Source organism: Pelodiscus sinensis, chromosome 9, assembly GCF_052426305.1.
Source record: "Pelodiscus sinensis isolate ZL-2025 chromosome 9, ASM5242630v1, whole genome shotgun sequence".
Classification (NCBI taxonomy): domain Eukaryota; kingdom Metazoa; phylum Chordata; order Testudines; family Trionychidae; genus Pelodiscus; species Pelodiscus sinensis.
The window spans coordinates 1,115,158-1,137,141 of NC_143060.1; the positions used below are offsets into that span (position 1 = coordinate 1,115,158).

A 21,984-nucleotide genomic window follows, 5' to 3' on the forward strand; every position below is an offset into this window, starting at 1 on the left:
AGACCACAGGCACCCGGACTGAAGCGGCAGCAGCGGCGGTTCCCCGCGCTTCTGAGGGTTTGCTCTGGCAAAGCCTCAGAAGCGCGGGAACCCGCCCGGTGCCCCTGGTCTGCTGGAGACGGTCTCCAGCAGACCAGGGGCACCGAAGCAGCTTATGAACGGGGCTTTCTCGCCCCGATCTCCGGGGCGAGAAAGCCCCGTTCGTAAGTGCGGATCCGACATAAGTCGGATCCGCGTAAGTCGGGGACTGCCTGTAGTTGACTAACGAATAAGAATTCATGGGGTTACTCAACTATTCAATGAATCAATATTTAACATCCCTAGTTATCATATTATCACTCTTTCAGGTATTCAAATACTCGAGTCAGTTCAGGGAGGGTGTAGGACTTAGATTAGTTGTCTGAGAGAATCTGTGTTTTAGGTAGTGGGTTGCAATATGAATATTCTAAGGGCCATTGTTTTAGAGCAGTGTTTCTCAATGAGTGGTATTAGTACCCTTGAGGCACTCGAGAGAAGTCTGGGGCGTACGTCAACACAACTGAAATGTGGAGAAAACTGAATTTTTGTGTTAAGTTTTACAGCGCTTTATTATTTTTGTACTTTATACACCCAAAAATGTCATCGTCCGCCTGGTTACAATTTAGTTGTTTAAACATATGTGTTGCAATGGTAGAAAAAAACTCTGTGTGTCTGAAAACTGTAGGTACTGGAGGTACTTATTATTATTTTTTTTGATAGAGATACTTTATAAAAAAAAAAGTTGAGAAACAGTGTTTTAGATTCCCGGTGTCCGACATGCTATCCACTAACCACATGTGGCCACTTAGCGAGTGGAGTGTGACTAGTTCACTGTAGTGGCAACTGCTTCAGTACTTGTTGGACACCATGGTTTTAAAGGACTTCATAAAGTAAATGATTGAAGTTCTTAAACATATCTATGTTACAGGAACAGGTAGGTGTGTCTAATTTTACATGAAGTGATTGTGGACCCAAAGCGAAAAAATGCTTTGCAATAGGAAGACTATCATTTCATTGATCAAAAAGACCCAAAGCATTGAAAAAATGACTGCCTATTTTCTCAGCCTGGAGCATAAGATCTACTGTACCATGTTAGGCAGAATGATTGAGAACTTAATACCAAATCTGGCAGGAATGCAAGGCCACTTTTCCATTGAAGGTGGAAGGCCAAAGATTCGTTTTACCTTGTTGTAATGTGTTGCTAGGTCAGCAGATGCTTTTGACAGGGTGGTGGTGGTGGGGAGTAGAACTCTTTGTTCTATATCCTGAGGCCATTCATAGTTGGAGCTAATTTTTTAAAAAGTAGTGTGTTTCTTTGTACTAGTAACATCTAAAATGTGTCATTTTCCACACAGTTTTCATGATGTTCAGAGACCCTACACAGTGCTGTTCACTACCACCACCTTGGAGTGTAAAGCCTCTGGCAATAACCATTAAGAAAATGGCATTACTAAAAGGCATAGCTGTGTGGAATGGATTATATAAAGCATTTTATTATGCTGGCAATATGCTGTCACTCCAGAGAATTAGTATGGATCCATAGACTTTATACATTTACTGATGTTTAGGTCTGTCTGAATTCTGTGAGGGTAAAATTACCTAGTTAAAGGAAAGTGTTGCTGTTGTGAGTGTTTGGGCTTTCAGGCCAATGCAGTATCAGAGTTCCTATGGAGAGCTTGCATAATGAGATTTTTTTGACTATAGAGAAGGAAGAGTGCTATTCCACCATGAGGGGATTCTGTTGATATTTCACGTTCGAAACACATGAACATTTTATGGAGTTTCACAGTGCTTGTTTTTGTTAAAAAAAAAAAAAAGGTGCCGGTACTCCAGGGGAAAAGTTGTCGAGCTCTGACTGGAGGTGCCGGTACTGCGTACTGGGCCGTACCATCATAAAAAAAGTGAAATAATTTTTCTGCCATTCAGTTTTTGGTGTGTACTCAGTAATTTGCCATTGATCATGCCAGTTTTAGGAGAGAAAAAATAAAGAGTAGTAATTTAACACATAAAAAAACATGGTTAGAAAAGAACCCCTCTTCACTTGCTGACTGGTGCTTGAGTCCCAAGAGGGATTTAGCGGAAATTAAATTCACCTCATTCTTTTGCTCTGTGCATTATGTTTAGTGAAATGCACAAGTGAAACAGGCCACGTTCACAAGTTCACTAAAATGTTTGGAAAACTGGGTTTAAGTCTACAAAACCAAAAGAACACCACAGTTGGCCCCTGTCATCTAGGGATGTAAAATCTTGTTTAATTAATTAACCAGTTAAACATCAAGTGTAAATGATTAATTGATTGAACAGTGGCTGTGGTGGCCCTCCTCCACCCGCCATGGCTCCCAGTCTGCGCGGAGCCAGAAATGGCAGTGGGGGTGGGGTGGCTGCTGGCTCCCAGCCCACACAGGCTGGGAGTTGGCAGCCTCGTGTGGGGCTGGAAGCGGTAAAAGAAGGTGGGGAGAAAGGGCTGCTGGCTCCCAGCCCGTGCAGGCTAGGAGCCAGCAATTCGGTGGGGTGCGGGTGAAGGGTTGCTCCCAAGTAATTGTAAACTGTTACTTGTTCACATCCCTAGGGTCAACTGACTTGGGCTCATGGGGATTGGGCTGGGGGCCAATTGGTTTCTGAGAAAAAAATCACTGGGATCAAATGATTAATTGCTGTGCAGATTCTGGGTTTAGGGTGGAGCACAGGGTCTGGGACCCTCACACCTTGCCAGGGTCCTAGAGCCTGGGGTACAGCTCAAGTCTGGAAGTCTGCAGTTCAGTGAAACAGGCCTGGAGCCCAAGCCCTGTGAGCCTGAGTTGGCAGACACAGGCCAGCTGTGGATTTGTAGATGCTGTGTAGCTATATCTCTTGAGAGGTATCCCCGGCCTCCAGTACCCCTCCCCTCTCCTCCCCACCTGGGCTCTGTGCTGGCTCCTGCGGCCATCTCCTTCCCCCATGGGCTGCACCCTTAGGCAAGCAATGCAAGCCGGGGCTGGAGGACTCTGGAGGAGCAGAGTGGGGCCTTGCATCTGGCGCCTGGGGAGAAGTGGTGGTTTCCCCTTCACAATGCTGCATCTTTCCAACCATTGGCTTTATGACCACCCCCTCTGCTCTTCCGGAGTCCTCAGGCCAGCACTTGCGCGGCTCACCACCACCTGTGTCTCTTGCCTGCTCCCCTGAGGTTGCAGGTGAGCATTATGTGTGCGTGGATGTGCGTAAGTTGGAGGTGTGTAATTCAGGAAGGGCCTGTAATGTAAGTCAAGATCTTGATAAATGGTGCAGCTACTTAGAATACTTAGTGTTTATAGGTGGTCTCTGTTCATCTGCTTATCTTCACAGCTGATGACTTAATTGCTTTGCCAAGCCTTCAGAGAATCATAGAATCATAGGACTGGAAGGGACCTCAAGAGGTCATCGAGTCCAGCCCCCCACTCTCAAGGCAGGACCAAGCTCTGTCTACACCATCCCTGACAGATGTCTATCTAACCTGTTCTTAAATATCTCCAGAGAGGGAGATTCCACCACCTCCCTTGGCAATTTATTCCAATATTTGACCACCCTGACAGTTAGGAATTTGTTCCTAATGTCCAATCTAAACCTCCCCTGCTGCACTTTAAGTCCATTACTCCTTGTCCTGTCCTCAGAAACCAAGAGGAACAAATTTTCTCCTTCCTCCTTGTGACACCCTTTTAGATATTTGAAAACCGCTATCATGTCCCCCCTTAATCTTCTTTTTTCCAAACTAAACAAGCCCAGTTCATGAAGCCTGGCTTCATAGGTCATGTTCTCTAAACCTTTAATCATTCTTGTCGCTCTTCTCTGTACCCTTTCCAATTTCTCCACATCTTTCTTGAAATGTGGCGCCCAGAACTGGACACAGTACTCCAGCTGAGGCCTAACTAGTGCAGAGTAGAGCGGCAGAATGACTTCACGAGTTTTGTTTACAACATACCTGTTGATACAACCTAGAATCATATTTGCTTTTTTTGCAGCAGCAAAAGAAGAAAAGAAGAAGAATACCCACGGTGCCTGTTAAATGGGGCTCTAATAATGAATCGAATACAAACACATTTTGATATTATAATCACGTTATTGTGGAGATGTAAGTATTTTTTGGGGGGGAGGGGTGTTAGAGAATACTGTTAAATAGTGTAAGTTTCATATTGGACTGGCTTTCAAGTTGCTCTAATCAGATGGAAAATGTTCTTTTGATCCTAAGTAATTTTAATCATCACTCCGGTCCCCCCATCCCAGTCAAAACCAAACAAAACACACCCTCAAACAGCCACCGATTTTAGGCAAAATATATTTTGTGCTTCCTCTGCCACTGATGCAGCTGTTCACTAATAAAGTTTATTCCCCAGTTTTGACTAGTGTGTGTACCCACACAGTAAGAGAGAAACACAAGAAGTGCAGTAAAAGCATGGAAGGAAAATTCTTGATTTGTCAGATAGGATAAGAAAGGTGTCTTATTTTCAAATATCTAGTAAGGTTTTACTAACAATGGTGGAGTAGTAACTCCAGAATAACAAACAGATAAAAAGGCAGTGCCGTTTTAAGGTAGCTTGAGAAAAAGAAGATAAATATAAATAGTGATCAAGAAAAGCAGCCATTTTAACAACGACCAGGAAAGCAGAAGCCTTTATTGGAATGAAGTAAATCTCCTCGAATACCATGTGGAGAGCACAGGGAATTCAATGTGCTTTTAGGTATAATTTGATCCCAGTGATTTTTTTCTTGGAAACCAATGAATATGTGTTAAATTTATCTTGGCTTATGAAAAAAGATGTAATGACTTCTGCTAACAAGATAAAGGAGAAGGCAGCACTTAATTTCCTAGGTAAAACACAAAATAAAAATGATTTGCATGTCTTCAAATGATTATGCACAACCTTGTTAAATGCAGAACAATGGAAAACAAGAACAAATGAGTTACAAAAATGGATCCTATCTGAGTAATTGGAGGCTGCTGTCTATAGAACTCCAAGAGAGGAGCAAAGCAGGCAGAACTTATCTCTAGTGGTTCTGAGTGTTTGATAATCATTGTTGGCAAGATGATTTGAGGAGCATGGTGAAATCAAGAATTTTAAAAAAGCAGTGAAATGTCAGCATGAGCTTTCATAGGCTTACACGGTAGTGCTTTAGTGAGGCATGTGGTCATTAACAGATTCTAAACTGACAACATTAAATTCCTCTATACAGGCAGTCCCCGGGTTACGTACAAGATAGGGACTGTAGGTTTGTTCTTAAGTTGAATCTGTATGTAAGTCGGAACTGGCGTCCAGATTCAGCCGCTGCTGAAACTGACCAGCAGCTGACTACAGGGAGCCCGAGGCAGAGTTGTTCTGCCCCGGGCTTCCTGGAATCAGCCGCTGATCAGTTTCAACAGGCTGAATCTGGACGCCAGTTCCGACTTACATACAGATTCAACTTAAGAACCCCAGGCGTCTCCAAGTCAGCTGCTGCTGAAACTGATCAGCGGCTGATTCCAGGAAGCCTGGGACAGAGCAACTCTGCCTCGGGCTTCCTGTAGTCAGCACTGGTCAGTTTCAGCAGCGGCTGACTTGGGGACGCCTGGGGTAGAGCAGCTGGGGTGCTGCTGGGTTGCCCCAGTAGCGCGGCTCCTCGGCGCTACTGGACCAGCCCAGCAGCACCCAAGCTGCTCTGCCCCAGGCGTCCTGATTCAGCCGCTGCTGAAACTGACCAGCAGTGGCTGCATCAGGACACCTGGGGCAGAGCAGCTGGGGTGCTGCCGGGTTGGTCGAGTAGCGCCCAGAGCGGCTGTGGGACCAACCGGCAGCGCCCCAGCTGCTCTACCACAGGCGTCCGGAGAAAAGCCTGGTCTGCTGGGGGGGAGGAGGGGCTTTGCTACCCATCTCCCTGGTCTGCTGGTCTCCAGCAGACCAGCGAGACGCGGAGCAAAGCCGCGGAGCACGCGGGCAGCAGGACAGCCACGGTGCGTCTGGGCTGTCCTGCTGCCCGTGTGCTCCGTGGCTTTGCTCAGCGTCTCCCTGGTCTGCTGGGGGGGTCCCCCCCCCGCAGACCAGGGAGACGCGGAGCAGCTTTTCTCGCCCCGGAGGATGCGGGCGGCGGGACCGCAGCGCATCTGGGCGTCCCGTCGCTCCCGTCCTCCGGGGCGAGAAAAACCCCGTTCATAACTGCGGATCCGACATAAGTCGGATTCGCGTAACTCGGGGACTGCCTGTACATGTTTTTCCCCTGATTTCTGTGAAACACACAAAGCCTTAGTATTACTTACAACTCTGGTATATTTTTCCAAAGATTCTCTCAGTAATTTAAGAATTTCTGCTTTGAAACATTGTTCATGCAAATAAGCTCTTGGAGGTAATTCCAGAGGGCAGTTAGTCTATTTGCAGACTTGTGTAATGCATGATGCAGCTAGTGATGATAGCCAGCCAGGGTACAGTATATTGACTAGTGTAGCGCTGTAATGAGACGTAGGAAGCTTTATGCACAGTTCGGGCTGTTAGAATTGTCAGCCATTGCTTCATCAGGGTCGAAACAGCTTATTGACTATGACTGCCAAATCTCACACTGGTGCCAGATTAATTTTGATGAGTCGTGTGTATAGCAATGACTGTGGATGGTTACTCTCAGCCTCTTCTGGAAAGCGGGTAGAAGAAGTGTTTAAACAATCAGTCTATAATAGCGCTAAATAACTGTAATTGTTTAAAATGCCTGTAATGGGAAATTAATACTTATGGTGCCATATTTCAAATCTAAAACCAGTCTAATATGAAAGTGCTCTGAGTTCTAAGAACAGTTATATCATAGACAGGGGCTGTAACAGGCTCTCACTTAGTTGTTCTGTTACTCTCACTCAGCCTCCCTTTCAAAGGATCTCCATTAGAAGAGAGAGCAGATCTCAGGCTATGGCTGTCAGTCATACATCTCTTGAGGCTTCTAACTGGGGGGAACAGTTGTGAAAGTACTTTTGGAGAAAGGGGGGATGCTTATCCCAGTAGTGGGAATACGCAGAGGATACTCAAAGAAGAACCAGGTAATTGTTAAGGGTCAACTTATGTCTCATTGCAGTGCATTGAGAGCAACAGTTGGATTTACTTAAGTTTCTGAAGATGGTTTAGAAGTGATATTTGCCAATTCAGCGACTATGGGTTTTGTTGTATCAGTAGAGTTGTTTGTAGTCCTGGTCACACCTTTGTGTGGTTAGTGTTTCTTGAGGTAATCCCATCCCTCCTTTTATTTTGTTGTTTCTGACAAATGAATTTACCTTTATATCTGTTTCTTAATAGATCTGTTTAAATGTGTAATATCTAAATTGATACACGATTTTGATAGGGGGATGGTAGGCTGCCCTTCTGCATAGAGCCTGTGGAAAAAAAAGTGAATAAAGAACATAGATGTTTCCCTTTGCATATTGTACTACAACTTCAGGATCTACAGCATGTGACATTGATTAGGGGTTTGGAATGGGTCCCATATGAAGAGAGGTTAAAGAGACTGGGACTTTTCAGTTTAGAAAAGAGGAGACTGAGGGGGGATATGATAGAGGACTATAAAATCATGAGTGGTGTGGAGAGGGCCGATAAAGAAAAGTTATTTATTAGTTCCCTAAATAGAAGAACTAGAGGACACCAAATGAAATTAATGGGTAGCAGGTTTAAAACTAATAAAAGAAAGTTCTCCTTCACACAGCGTGTAGTCAACCTGTGGAACTCCTTGCCAGAGGAGGCTGTGAAGGCTAGGTCTATAACAGAGTTTAAAGAGAAGCTAGATAATTTCATGGAGGTTAGGTCTATAAAAGGCTATTAGCCAGGGGATAAAAATGGCTGTTTGTCAGAGGCTGGAGAAGGATGGCAGGAGACAAATCGCTTGATCATTGTCTTCGGTCCACCCTCTCTGGGGAACCTGGTACTGGCCACTGTCGGCAGACAGGATACTGGGCTAGATGGACCTTTGGTCTGACCGTTCTTATGGCCGTTCTTATGACATTATTTGAGTGGAAATATTTAACATGAAGAATAAAGTTTTCTTTGCACGTTAAATCTTGTGTAATATGGCAAGATGATGAACATTTATCTTGTTCAATGTATTTTTTGTTTTTGCTGCCTTCAGCATGTTGAATCACAAATGTTCATTGAATGTAAAGAGGAGGGAAACCAAGATAACATTTGGGATTGAGAATTTTTAGAAGATGGTTTGAGTTGTGACTTTCTAGTTAGTGCTTTATTTTGGACCCATCTATACTTTTTGCTTTTGATGACTATTGTACAGAAGTTATTCAGCTTTTCCATTTGGGGTGCTAGCTGTTCATATATTTCGTAGAAATTGTTCTCTTGTATTGGCCTGTAGATGAGAGATTTAAATAAAAATGTTTCAATGCTTTTGTTGCCATATAGCAGCTCTTCCATGTGGAGGTTTTTGATGGAATGTGCTGGTTCAGGCAGGACCAATGTCATTTAGTATTTCTGACAACATGTATTTGCTTTTGTTAAAGGAAACACTCCAGAAAAGCAAAAGAATGTTTACAAAATCAAAAGCTTTTATCATGGTGTCTATTTTGGGGGGAAATGAGCATGTAAGTCTGTGTACGAAGCAACCTCACCGTGAACAGTTTAATTCAAACCTTCTTTCCCATTCCTGTCTCCACTCTTGCTGCTCCTTGTGTAGACAGCAAATCTTGTTTATGTCTATTAACTTGTGTCATCAGTACAATAAGGGTGTGTCTAAACTACATGGCTCCGTCACGAGGCATACCTGCGACGGTCGACAAAGGTGCGTCCAGACTGCCCCGATCTGCTGACAAACAGCTGATCATCAGCTGGATGGCAGAGCGTGGCAGCCATTTAAATTTAAATGAAGCTGCGATTATTTAAATCGTGGCTTCATTTCCCTCTGTCAATCAGCCTAATCTACATGGCTCCATCGACGGAGCCATGTAGTTTAGACACACCCTGATTGTCACGATAGCCATTAACAGGGCTTGACGATCACGGCGAAAACCAGTTGCCAGCCCTGCACTGCGCATGTGCGAACCGCCAGTGAACAGGGCTACCAGCTGAAATCTACTTGCCAGGGCTTTTGTTGAGCCCTGGCCATTAATACTAAAGTTCTCATTTTAGATCATATTTTATATATTTATGATATTTATAATACAAAGGATATCTCATTTATGGTTAAAGGTAAATGGATTGTGCTGCTGAAAATTTGGAGGATCCCAGTGACAAGTGATCAGTACTTTTCAAACTAAGATATTAACGGGGACCAACTCTTGTACTGCAGAGTATTTAGCTGAAGGTCATTAGTGATAAGAAGGAGATTCTCCGCATCTTTCCACAATCCAACCTTTTACAGCTGAAGTGTATTGTTTTAAATCTTCCTCTGAAGGATGAGGAAGTATAATGACCATTGCTTGGAGTAGGATACCAAACTAAAAGGTCTCAATCATTATAGCAATTTGAATGTTTCCTTGCAGTGCAGTACCCATCTGGGTTACCATTCCTGGCAGATCCTGAATATAGTACTATAGACTAAGATAACTCTGACTCAGAATTGCAGAGAAGCCAAATTGAAGTCATAGAATCATGGAACACTAGAACTGGAAGGGACCTCGAGAGGTCATTGAGTGCAGTCCCCTCCCCTCATGGCAGGTCCCGGTACCATTCTAGACCATCCCCAATAGATGTCTGTCTAACCTGCTCTTAAATATCTCCAGAGATGGAGATTCCACAACATCCCTGGGCAATTTATTCTAATGTTTAACCACCCTAACAGGAAGTTTTTCCTGATGTCCAACCTAAACCTCCCTTGCTGCAGTTTAAGCCCATTGCTTCTTGTCCTATCCTTAGACGCCAAGGAGAAAATTTTTTCTCCCTCCTCCATGTTGACACCCTTTTGTATACCTGAACTGCTTACATGTCCCCCCTCAGTCTTTTTTCCAAACTAAACAAGCCCAGTTCTTTCAGTCTTCCTTCATAGGTCATGTTCTCTAGACCTTTAATCATTCTTGTTGCTCTTCTCTCGACCTTCTCCAATTTCTCCACATATTTCTTGAAATGTGGTGCCCAGAACTGGATACAATACTCCAATTGAGGCCTAATCAGCGCAGAGTAGAGCGGAAGAATGACTTCTCGTGTCTTGCTCCCCACACTCTTGTTAATGCATCCCAGAATCATGTTTACTTTTTTCGCAACAGTGTCACACTGCTGACTGATAAGTTTAACTTGTGGGCCACGATAACCCCTGAATTACTTTCTGCAGTACTCCTTCCTAGACAATCACTTCCCATTCTGTATGTGTGAAACTGATTGTTCCTTCCTAAGTGGAGCACTTTGCATTTGTTCTTGTTAAACTTCCTCCGATTTTCCTCAGACCATTTCTCTAGTTTCTCCAGATCATTTTGTATTATGACCTTAGTCTCCAAAGCAGTGGCACCCCCTCCCAGCTTGGTATCATCTGTAAACTTAATAAGCGTACTCTCTATGCCATCATCTAAATCATTGATGAAGACATTGAACAGAACCGGTCCCAAAACAGACCTCTGCAGAACCCCACTTGTTATGCCCTTCCAGCATGTTTGTGAACTGTTAATAACTTCTCTCTGAGAATGTTATCCAGCCAGTTATGCATCCACCTTACAGTAGCCCCATCTAAGTTGTATTTGCCTGGTTTATTGATAAGATCATGCGAGACCATATCAAATGCCTCACTAAAGTTTCTGCATTAGTCTTGATTGCAGATTATGTGTGAGAGAGATTGCCACTCAGTCTACTCTTTTAGGTGACAAATGTGAAGAACTGACCCAGACTGAAGTGTCATTAGGGGAGGTTTTGAAACAAATAGATACATTCAACAGTGTTAAGTCCCCAGGACCAGATTGCATTCACCCAAGAGTTCTGAAAGACCTCCTCTATGAAATTGCAGAGCTACTAACTATGGCATGTAGTCTATCACTTAAATCACTCAGTGACTGGAGAATAATTAATATAAAACTGGTTTTTGACAAAAAGCTCCAGAGATGCTCTTGTCAGTTCCAAGCAGGTAACCCTATCTTTAGTACCAGGCGAATTGGTAGAAACTATAGTAAAGACTGGAATTATCACACACATACGTGATAGATTGGGAAAGAGTCTATGTGGCCTTTTAAAAGGGAAATCATGTGTAAGTAATCTATTAGAATTCTTTGAGTGGATCAATAAGCAGATGGATAAGGGGGAATCAGGTGGTTACAGTGTACATGAACTTTCAGAATGCATTTGACAAAGTCTGTCACCAAAGGCTCTTAAGCAAAGTGAACAGTTATCAGTAACTGGTTAAAAGACAGGAAACAAGAGGTTGGAATTAATGGTCACTTTTCAGAATGGAGAGAGGTAATTAAGGTGTTCGCCATGGGATCTGTACAGAGGGCAGTGTTACTCAGTGTGTTCATAAATTATCTGGAAAGAGAGTGCAGTGGCAAAGTTCTCAGATGATACAAAATTACTCAAGATAGTGAAGTTTAGAGTTGACTCCGAAGAGTTAAAAAGATCTTTTGAAACTGGCTGATGAAATTCAAATACAAAGTTGATAAGTGCAAAGTAATGCACACTGGAAAATAACATCATCTATACTTTAAAACGATGGGGTCAAAATTAGGTGTTACCACTCAAGAGGAAGATCTTGGCGTCATTGTGGATAGTTCTCTGAAAACATCCCCCAATGTGCAGCAGGGGTCAAAAAAGCAAACTGTGTTAGGAACGGATAAAAAGATAGGAAATATCATAAAATGACACACTATAAAATGAATAGTACTTCCACATCTTGAATACTGCGTGTAGTTCTGGTGGCTGCATCTCAGAAGAGATACATTAGGATTGGAAAAGGCACAGGGAAGGTCCACCTCCCCCCCAATAAAACTAGTAAGGGTATGGAAAGAGGTGACAAGTCTGGCATTGTTCAGCTTGTAAGAAGACTGAATGGGGATATGATCGAGGTTTATACAGTCATGACCGGTGAATAAGGAAGTGTTATTTACCCCTGCATGTAACACAACAACAAAGCATTACCTAATGAAATTAATAGGCAACAGGTGTAAAACAAACATAAGGAGGTACTGCTTCACACAATGTACAATCAGCCTATGGAACTCATTTTAAAAGGAATGAGTGAGGGGAAAAATATGACTGGATTAAAAAAAATTAGGAATGTTCATGGATGATAGGTTTATCAGTGGCCATTAGCCAAGATGGCCAGTGGTGCAACCCCATGCTTTGGATGTCTGTGAGCCTCTGCTGCGAGAAGCAACGACTGGACAATTGGGAGTGGGTCTTTATAATTGTTCTTGTCTCTTCATTCCCTCTGAAGCATCTGGCACTTGATACGGCTGGAAAATGAGATCCAGAGCTAGATGGACTATTGGTCTGGCCCAGTCTGATCATTCTGAAGTTCTTAAATACCTTCCTTTTGTGGGATTTTCTTAAAATTCATGTTATAGTGTGAATTAGATTTTGAAAGCATTAGTGTGCAATTAAACTCTAAAACAGAACTCACGCCAAAGTAATGGTGAAGTTGTGATGAATGTCCTCCTGCAAGATACATTGTCTTAATTGCCAAGAATGATTCCCTTCTGGATTTTATTCACTGACAGAAATATTTGGCTGTGGTGTTAATTAGGAATCATTACCAGTCTGAGTGAGCAGATGTGTCTATTGCTGTTAGTTTTCAAATCAGTTATCTGTTTGAGTAGAAATGTTAAGGTTAGTCTAAGAGCAGGTTCTTTGTAGGCCTTAAATTTTGCTGCTGAGTGACAATAAAATTCAAACAATTCATTTATGCACAAGATTAGATGAACCATCTGTTTGGCCTTTACCACCATGCTACCTGAGCACCTGTCTGAAAGATCCACACAAGAACAGGTTTTAATTGAGGAAAGGGCTATTTAGGAAAGTGTTCACTGGTGTATTGGGATTGTTAGAATTGTTTCTAGGTCACTGGCAGTCTTTTAATGGAACCAGGTGACTGAGGGACCTAATCATTCATCTGAAAAGAAAATCCCTCTCTTTTCAAAATATAATCTTAAAAATATAGCTGATAGCTAGGCATGCCCCTCAATAGATTTCCTGGTGTGGGAAATTAGGAAAAAGGACAGCTATCTTGCCTATCTCTCTTCTGACCACCTACACCAGCTGCGTTCTTGCCTGAATCTCCCTTGGCAACTAGCAGCAGAGCTACTAATTCAAATTACCTACTTTTGACATTTTGTTCCACCCCCCTCTTCCATGCTCCACCAAAGGAGGTTAGGCATCACTGCAGTTGGCATTCCTTATGTACCTCTTCACCTGTATCTGCTCTTGGTTTCAGTGTCTGTGCAAGCAGAGAGAATGGGGGCAAAAAATCCTCAGTGTTTTGAATTCTGTATTCATCACAGTGATGGGCACCACTATAATCTCTAAAGCATTTGCAAGCAAATAGTTGTTTAACATCATTTAAATATCCTGATACCAACCAGAAGAAAAACCTTGGATTTTTGTAGTTTTTCTTTCCAAAGTATTGATCAGGCCTGTTCATTTTTAGATCTTATCAGATAATACCAGCTTCTTATCTCTGTAGGTTTTTAGCATTCTTCTCACCATGATAGCTGACTGAATTAGGATTGTTTTAGGGTATTATAATGATGTAGGGCTGGAAAGAACTGTCAGAGGTCATCTACTTCATCAGTGACGCCACAGGCACAAGCACTGCGAGTTGCTTATTTCGTTGAAAACAATGGTTATTCTAGGGAGATCTTTTCTTGATAGGCTAGCATTATTGTATATGGGAACTGTAAAGTGTAAACTTGTACACTTGAACCTCTTTAACCCAGCAGCCCTGGGAAATAGGGTATGCTGTAGTAAAGATTTTGCTGGGCCAGGGAGGGCACTGTGGAGTCTGGGCGTGAGGGGATGGGAATGGGGTACTTACTTGCCACACCATTCCCAGCAACACATGTGGCTCCACACTTTCCGCTACTCCCAGGCATCTCTCCCCATCACTATGGGAGAGGAGGGGAAAAGCCTCAGGGGAAGCGACTCTGAGCACGCGGCCCCTTGGGGCTTGGAGGCAGGGCGTGGCAGCACACAGAGCCGCTTCCTCCACTGTTCCCTAGGTGTTCCCAGGTTAGGGGTATCCAGAGTACTGAGGTTGCTGAGAACTCAGGTTAACAATTTGTCCAAGCAATGTCATTAATGCTTTACCTTCAGAACACTGGCATTGCTTTGCTGTGTTCTTCTAGCTGTCTGTGAATATATTGATCTACTGATTATGATTCTGATAAAGCTGCTTCATAATGCAAATATTGATAGTTGTGGTTTTTGAATGTTATCTGCCCCCTTTTTAAAAATTCCTTTTATATTCCTGTCCCTATTAATATGGATTCACTGTGGTATGAAGGCCCTCCGGAAGCTCTGTTTTCTCATGATTGTGGAAATAAATATTCTGTAATTCTAGTTGGGATTGGTCCTGCCTTGGACAGGGGGCTGGACTTGATGACCTCCTGAGGTCTCTTCCAGCTCTATGGTTCTATAGATAAATGAAAGGGAACAGCTTATTTTACTTTTCATAAAGAGTGTAAATTCCACCACCTAGGAACATTTTGTAGAGCTACATATCTCACCAATAAGCTGTTTGAGAATATGTAATAATCAATGCCCTCTCTAGGAAGACTTGTTAATGTAGTTTAATAACTTGTGTTCATCTTATAATGAGTACTAGTGCCAGCAGATTGTCTTGCAGTGGTGAGTGTAGGGGAGAAAATGTGCTGTTTTACCTCCTTCCCGTGTTCCTTGTTACTGCCAGTAGTGGTGTGGGACTATGTCCTTTCTTCAGCAAACTTTCTCTACTGTGTCCACTAGTGAATTTGTAAAATATAGTTGTTTAAAGTTACATAGCAAACAATTCCCTTAGTGTTAAGCTAAAAATAGCCCAGTATGGGCTACACCAGTGTTTCTTAAACTTTTAAGACTGAGGAACACCAAACAATTTTTTTTATGGGGAACACCAAGAAAAAAACCCATTGGGCCTGGGAGAACTGGGGGTCAAAGTGCTCCACGACCCCCCCAGGAAGACTGCCCTAATCATAGCCTGGTACATGGAGCTGAAAACATAGATCACAAAAAAGTAAAAATAATAATAAACACATGTTAAATAAGGTCACATGTCTGGCCAGGAGGGAGGGTAGAGGAGGGGACTTGGGGCAGAATGTCGGGCCAGGAGCGGGTATTGAGGCAGGGTGTCTGGCTGGAAGGGAGGGTGCAAGAGGGGACTTGGGGCAGGGTGTCAGAGCAAGCTGGGAATGCGGGGTCTTGGCAGGGGGAAGGGACTGGGGGGGGGTTGGGTGTGGGGGTCTGGGCAAGAGGGGGGATGCTTACTTGGCTTGGCACCCTGCTGCAGCAGGGAAAGCCTCCAGGAAACATGCTCTTGTTCCTCGGGGTCGAGAGCTCAGTCCCATTGTCGTCCCCCTCGCCCATGCAGCGGGGAACCCAGTGCAGCTGCAGCACCAGGCCAGGCTTCCTGCTGGCAGGGCAGGGTGGTGCGGGGAGGAGGGAGTAGAAACCTCTGCCACATCCCGAGCAGGCTGGGGAGCGGTGCAGGGGGGAGAGAGCAGCAGCGCATGCGGGCAGCAGAGCCCAAGTGCACCCCAGGTCCACGGGGAGGGAGGGTGAGGGCGGGGATGTCAGAGCCTGAGCCGGGTTCCCCTCAGGCGGCATTTTTAAAACGCCACGGTCCGGCCACCCCTCCCCCGCCCAGCAGCAGCCACTGTAAAACCGGCCACCTGCACACATGGAGGAGGAGGAGGAGGAGGCTGCGCAGCACCAGAAGCCCCGTGGGACAGGGGCTGTCCTGCGGGCTATGGGGAAGGAGAGGCAGCCGCAGCAGGAGCTGTCTACAGGGTCTGCAGGGGTTGGGGCAGCAAAATTTTTTCTGTTCTCTCCGCGGCACACCTCTGACTGCCTCACGGCACACTGATATGCTGCAGAACACACTTTAAAGGCACATTATTGAGGGCCCAAAAGGAAACTATTACACTGCGTAGGAAAGATAGAAAGTATGGCAGGAGACCACCTTGGATCAACCAGGAGATCTCATAAGATCTAAAAATAAAAAAAGGAGTCGTATAAAAAGTGGAAACAAGGTCTAATTGCAAAGAATGAATATAAGCAAACAACACAGGTATTTCAGGACAAGATTAGAAAGGCAAAGGCACAAAACGAGCTCAATCTATCTAGAGACATAAAGGGTAACAAGAGGACATTCTACAAATATATTAGAAGCAAGAAGACGCCCAAGGACAGGGTAGACTCATTGCTCAGTGAAGAGGGAGAAACAATAACAGGAAACCTGGAAATGGCAGAGGTGCTTAATGGGTTCCTTGTTACGTTTTCACCAAGAAGTCTTATGTGATGGGATGCCTAACATAGTTAATGCTAGTGGAAATGGTGTAGGTTAGAAAATTTAGATGCCTTCAAGTCATGAGGGCCTGACAAAATGCATCCTAGAATACTCAAGGAGCTGATGGAGGAGCCATTAGCTATCACCTTTGAAAAATAATGGAAGTCAGTAGAGGTTACAGAAGACTGGAGAAGGGCAAATCTAGTGCCTACTTATAAAAAAGGAAATAAGAAAAACCCAGGAAACTACAGACCAGTCAGTTGAACTTCTGTGCCAGGGAAGATAATGGAGCAAGTAATTAAGGAAATCATCTGTAAACACTTGGAAGGTGGTAAGGTGATAGGGAACAGCCAGCATGGATTTGTAAAGAACAAATCATGTCAAACCAACTGGATAGCTTCCTTCGATAGGATATCAAGCCTTGTGGATGAGGGAGAAGTGGTGGACATGATATTCCTAGACTTTAGTAAGGCATTTGACATGGTCTTGCATGACCGTATCATTAAACTAGGGAAACTACAATCTAGATGGGGCTACTACATCATGGGTGCATAACTGGCTGGATAATGTTCTCAGAGAGTAGTTATTAATCGTTCACAAACATGCTGGACGGGCACAACTAGTGGTGTTCTGCAGGGATCTGTTTTGGTACTAGTTCTGTTCAGTATCTTCATCAGTGATTTAGATGATGGCATAGAGAGTATGATTATTAAGTTTGTAGATGATATCACGCTGAGAGGGGTTGCCACTGCTTTGGAGAATAGGGTCAAAATTCAAAATGATCTGGACAAACTAGAGAAATGCTATGAGGTAAATAGGATGAAGTGTAATGAGGACAAATGCAAATTACTCGACGTTGAAACGAACAATCAGTTTCATACATACAGAATGGCAAGTAATTTTCTAGGAAGCAGTACTGCAGAAAGTAATTCAGGGGTTATCGTGGACCACAAGTTAAACATCAGTCAACAGTGTGACACTGTTGCAAAAAAAAAGCAAACATGATTCTAGGCTGCATGAACAGGAGTGTGGTGAGGAAGACACAAGAAGTTAATTTTTCTACTCTACTCTGCGCTGATTAGGCCTCAATTGGAGTATTGTGTCCATTTCCTGGCACCAAATTTCAAGAAAGATGTGGAGAAATTGCAGAACGTCCAGAGAAGAGCAACAAACATGATGAAAGATCTAGAAAACATGACCTGTGAGGGAAGACTGAAAGAATTGGGCTTGTTTAGTTTAGAAAAGAGAAGACTGAGAAAGGACATGATAGCTGGTTTTTAAGTATCTAAAAGGGTGTTACAAGGAGCAGAGACAAAAATTGTTCTCCTTGGCCTATGAAGATAAGACAAGAAGCAATGGGCTTAAACTGCAGCAAGGGAGTTTTAGATTGGAGATTAGGAAAAATTTCCTGCCTATCAGGGTGGTTAAACACTGGAATAAACTGCCTAGGGAGGTTGTGGAATCTACATCACTGGAGATATTTAAGAGCAGGTTGGACAGACATCTATCAGGGACGGTGTAGAACAGGACTACTCAACACATGGCCTGTTTGTTTGTGGCCCGCTGTGCAGTTTGGTTTTATGTGGGCCTCAACACATGGCCCGGGGGTGGGAGCCAAAACAAAAACATAGTCAATATAATGGTTTTCTGTAGATAGGCGTTTTAGTAGTCAAATGCCAGATTTTCCCTACTTTGTCCAGATCACAGGCCCTGGTTCTCATGGGGGACTTTAATCACCCTGACATTTGTTGGGAGAGCAATACGGCAGTACACAGACAATCCAGGAAGTTTTTGGAGAATGTTGGCGATAACTTCCTGGTACAAGTGCTGAAGGAACCGACCAGGGGCCATGCACAGCTTGACCTGCTGCTCACAAACAGGGAGGAACTAGTAGAGGAAGTAGAGGTGGGTGGCAACCTGGGAAGCAGTGATCATGAGATGGTAGATTTCAGCATCCTGACCAAAGGAAGAAAGGAGAGTACCAAAATACATACCCTGGACTTCAGAAAAGCAGACTCTGACTCCTTCAGAGAACTGATGGGCAGGATCCCCTGGGATGCTAAAATGAAGGGGAAAGGAGTCCAGGAAAGCTCGCAGTATTTTAAAGAAGCCTTATTAAAGGCACATGAAGAAACCATCCCGATGAGCAGTAAGAAAAACAAATATAGTATAGGCGACCAGATTGGCTTACCGGGGAAATCCTTGGTGAGCTTAAACACAAAAAGGAAGCTTACAAGAAGTGGAAACTTGGACAGATGACATGGGAGGAGTACAAATATACCCTGCTTGAGAATGCAGGATAGTAATCAGGAAGGCGAAAGCGCAATTGAATTTCAGCTAGCAAGGGATGTGAAGGGTAATAAGAAAGGTTTCTATAAGCATGTTAGCAATAAGAGGGTGACCAGAGATGGTGTGGGGCCCTTACTGGATAAGAGAGGTAACCTAGTGACAGGTGATGTGGGAAAAGCTGAAGTACTCAATGCTTTCTTTGCCTCTGTATTCACAGACATGGTCAACTCCCAGAATAATGCACTAGGTAACACCATGTGGGAAGGAGGTGGGCAGCCCTTGGTGGAGAAAGAACAGGCTAAGAACTATTTAGAAAAGCTAGACATACACAAATCCATGGGTCCGGATTTAATGCATCCAAGGGTACTGAGGGAGTTGGCAAATGTCATTGTGGAGCCTTTGGCTGTTATCTTTGAAAACTCATGGAGATCGAGAGAGATCCCAGATGACTAGAAAAAGTCAAATGTAGTGCCCATCTTTCAAAAAGAGAAGAAGGACAATCCAGGGAACTACAGACCAGTCAGCCTTGCCTCAGTCCCAAGAAACGTCATGGAGGGGATCCTCAGAGAATCCATTTTGAAGGACTTGGAAGAGGGGAAAGTGATCAGGAATAGTTAAGATGGATTCACCAAGGGCAAGTCATATCTGACCAACCTGATTAGCTTCTATGATGAGATAACTGGCTCTGTGGTTATGGGAAAGTTGGTGGATGTGATAACTTGACTTTAGCAAAGCTTTTGATACGGCCTCCCACGATATTCTTGCCAGAAAGTTAAGGGAATATGGATTGGATAAATGGACTGTAAGATGGATAGAATGCTGGCTAGAATGTCAGGCCCAGCGGGTAGTGATCAATGATTCGATGTCAGGTTGGCAATTGGTTTCAAGTGGAGTTCCCCAAGGATGAGTTTTAGGGCCAGTTTAGGGCACAACATCTTTATTAATGACCTGGATGAAGGGATGGATTGCACCCTCATCAAGTTTGCAGATGACACTAAACAGGGGAGAGGTAGATACATTGCAGGGCAGGAATAGGGTCCAGATTAACCTAGACAGATAAGAGGATTGTGCCAAAAGAAAGCTGATGAGGTTCAATAAGGAGAAGTCTAGAGTCCTGCACTTGGGATGGAAGAATCCCAAGCATTGTTACAGGCTGGGGACTGACTGGTTAAGTAGCAGTTCTTCAGAAAAGTACCTGGGGATTACAGTGAATGAAAAGCTGGATATGAGTCAACAGGGCGCCCTTGTAGCCAAGAAGGCTAATGGCATATAAGGTTGCATTAGGAAGAATATTGCCAGTAGACCTACAGAAGTGATTATTCCCCTTTATTTGGCTCTGGTGAGGCCATATCTGGAGTGTTGTGTCAAGTTCAGGGCCTTCCATTAGATAAAGGAGGTGGACACATTGGAGAGGGTCTAGTGGAGGGCAACCAAAATGAAGAGGAGGCTTGAGCATATGACCTATGAGCAGGGCTTAACAAATCATGTAATCTACTCACCCGTGGCGTGTAGATTACAAGCTGGCACAGCCAGCCCTACGCGATCTGCACATATGCAGCGTGATGTGCGCATGCACTGCTCGCAGAACTGCGCAGCTGGCAAGCAGGGCTCGCTGCCGCTTGGCGAGCCCTGCCTATGAGGATAGGTTGAGAGATTTGGACTTATTTAGTCTGCAGAAGAGTGAGGGGGGATTTGATAGCAGCCTTCAACTTCCCGATGGGAGGTTCCAAAAAGGATGGAGAGAGGCTGTTTTCAGTGGTGATGGATGATAGAAGAAGGAGCAATGGTCTCAAGTTACAGTCGGGGAGGTCTAGGTTAGATATTAGGAAAAACTATTTGCCTAGGAGAGTGGTGAAGCACTGGGATGGGTTCCCTAGGGAGGAGGTGGAATCTCCATCCCTAGAGGTTTTTAAATCTCAGCTTGACAAAGCCCTTGCTGGATTGATTTAGTTGGGATTGTTCCTGCTTTGGGCAAGGGGCTAGACTTGATGACCTCCTGAGGTCTCTTCCAGCCCTATGATTCTATGAATTCCTCAGTAAAAGTGCAGTCATATGGGTGGAAATTGGGTAAATATTGTATTTTATTAATATGAGCATAATTGTCTTAAATTGGGCCTGCGTGTTGTATAGTCTTGCCTTAAACTTTGTATTCATGCCCGTCAGTATTAAAGAAGCTATTTGCATATATATTTGCACGTATATGCAACCATACTTACGTTGCAGCCCTTGACATGTGCTGTGAGTATCATTGTGGCCCCCTCCATGTTTCCCAATTTGAGTAGCCTTGGTGTAGATGGTGCTCGATCCTGCTGTGGGGGCAAGAGACTGGGCCCAGTGACCTCGAGATCCCTTCCAGTTCTAATATTCTATGATCCTAAGAAGATATGCAAGTCCAGCAATGGTAATTATGTAGCTGGAGTCAGTGTACTTTGATTTGAGTTTCCATGCCATCCCCACAGCAGCAGGCTGATGGGAGCAAACTCTCCTCTCCATTTCCCTTACTCCTCACAAGAGCAGGAGTATAAACTGCCAATGGGAGCGCACTCTGAGTTTGATTTAACAGGTGTTAAATTGAACTCTGGAAGATCGATGGCGACAGCATCTGTCTTCCATTTAGTGAAGACATGGCCTCAGCGTAGCTACAGGGCATGTCCTGATCCCTAGGTTTCAAACTTGTCAATGTTGCAGAAAAACTATGTGAGTCGGTGATCCCTATAGACAGGGCTTGACAAACGGCGGCGAAACCTACTCGCCAGCCCCATACTGCACAAGACCCGCATTGCGTATGCGTGCGCCGCCGATGAACGGGGAGACCGGCTGAAATCTACTCGCCACGGGCAAGTAGATTCAGTGATTTGTCGAGTCCTGCCTATAGAAACTGTTTAGAGGAAATGCACGTGAGTGATAAATTCCACATTTGCAAGAGTTCAGTTGGTGGACTAAGAAGGAGCGAGATATTCATCTCTGAGCATTCCTAGTGGAGCTGGCTCTTGCACTGGTCTCAGAGCTGAAGACATTGGCATCTGCTAGAAATACCATGGTCTCATTGTGGAGTGTGCTACCACCACCAATCTGAGCCGATCTACATCCCTGGTCCTGGCTAAAAAGCAAAGAAGGGCTGAGAAGGGGTGTTCTCCTACATTTAAAATCTGAACCGTAATTAGCTTTTTAAAATATGATACTATAAGTAATGCTACAAATCTGTTCAATCTGTGGCATAGGAATAAATATTAGACATTCTAATTCCTACCACTATACTAAAGTAATTTAAATGGAATCACTATGACCAGCTGGCAAGAACTAACATAC

General features: G+C 44.1%; 1 protein-coding gene across 10 annotated transcripts in view; it reads left to right on the forward strand.

The window, feature by feature from the left end:
* PTPRF (protein tyrosine phosphatase receptor type F) overlaps positions 1 to 21,984 on the forward strand; it is a 572,086-nt gene that overhangs the window by 114,686 nt on the left and 435,416 nt on the right. For 2 of the 10 annotated variants that reach the window (XM_089780369.1, XM_089780370.1), the window contains exon 2: positions 3,993 to 4,102. The exons of the other annotated variants lie outside the window; for them this stretch is intronic. The gene's annotated coding sequence lies outside the window, so the exon portion shown is untranslated. The remainder of the gene's footprint in view (positions 1 to 3,992; positions 4,103 to 21,984) is intronic. 10 annotated transcript variants of the gene reach the window in all.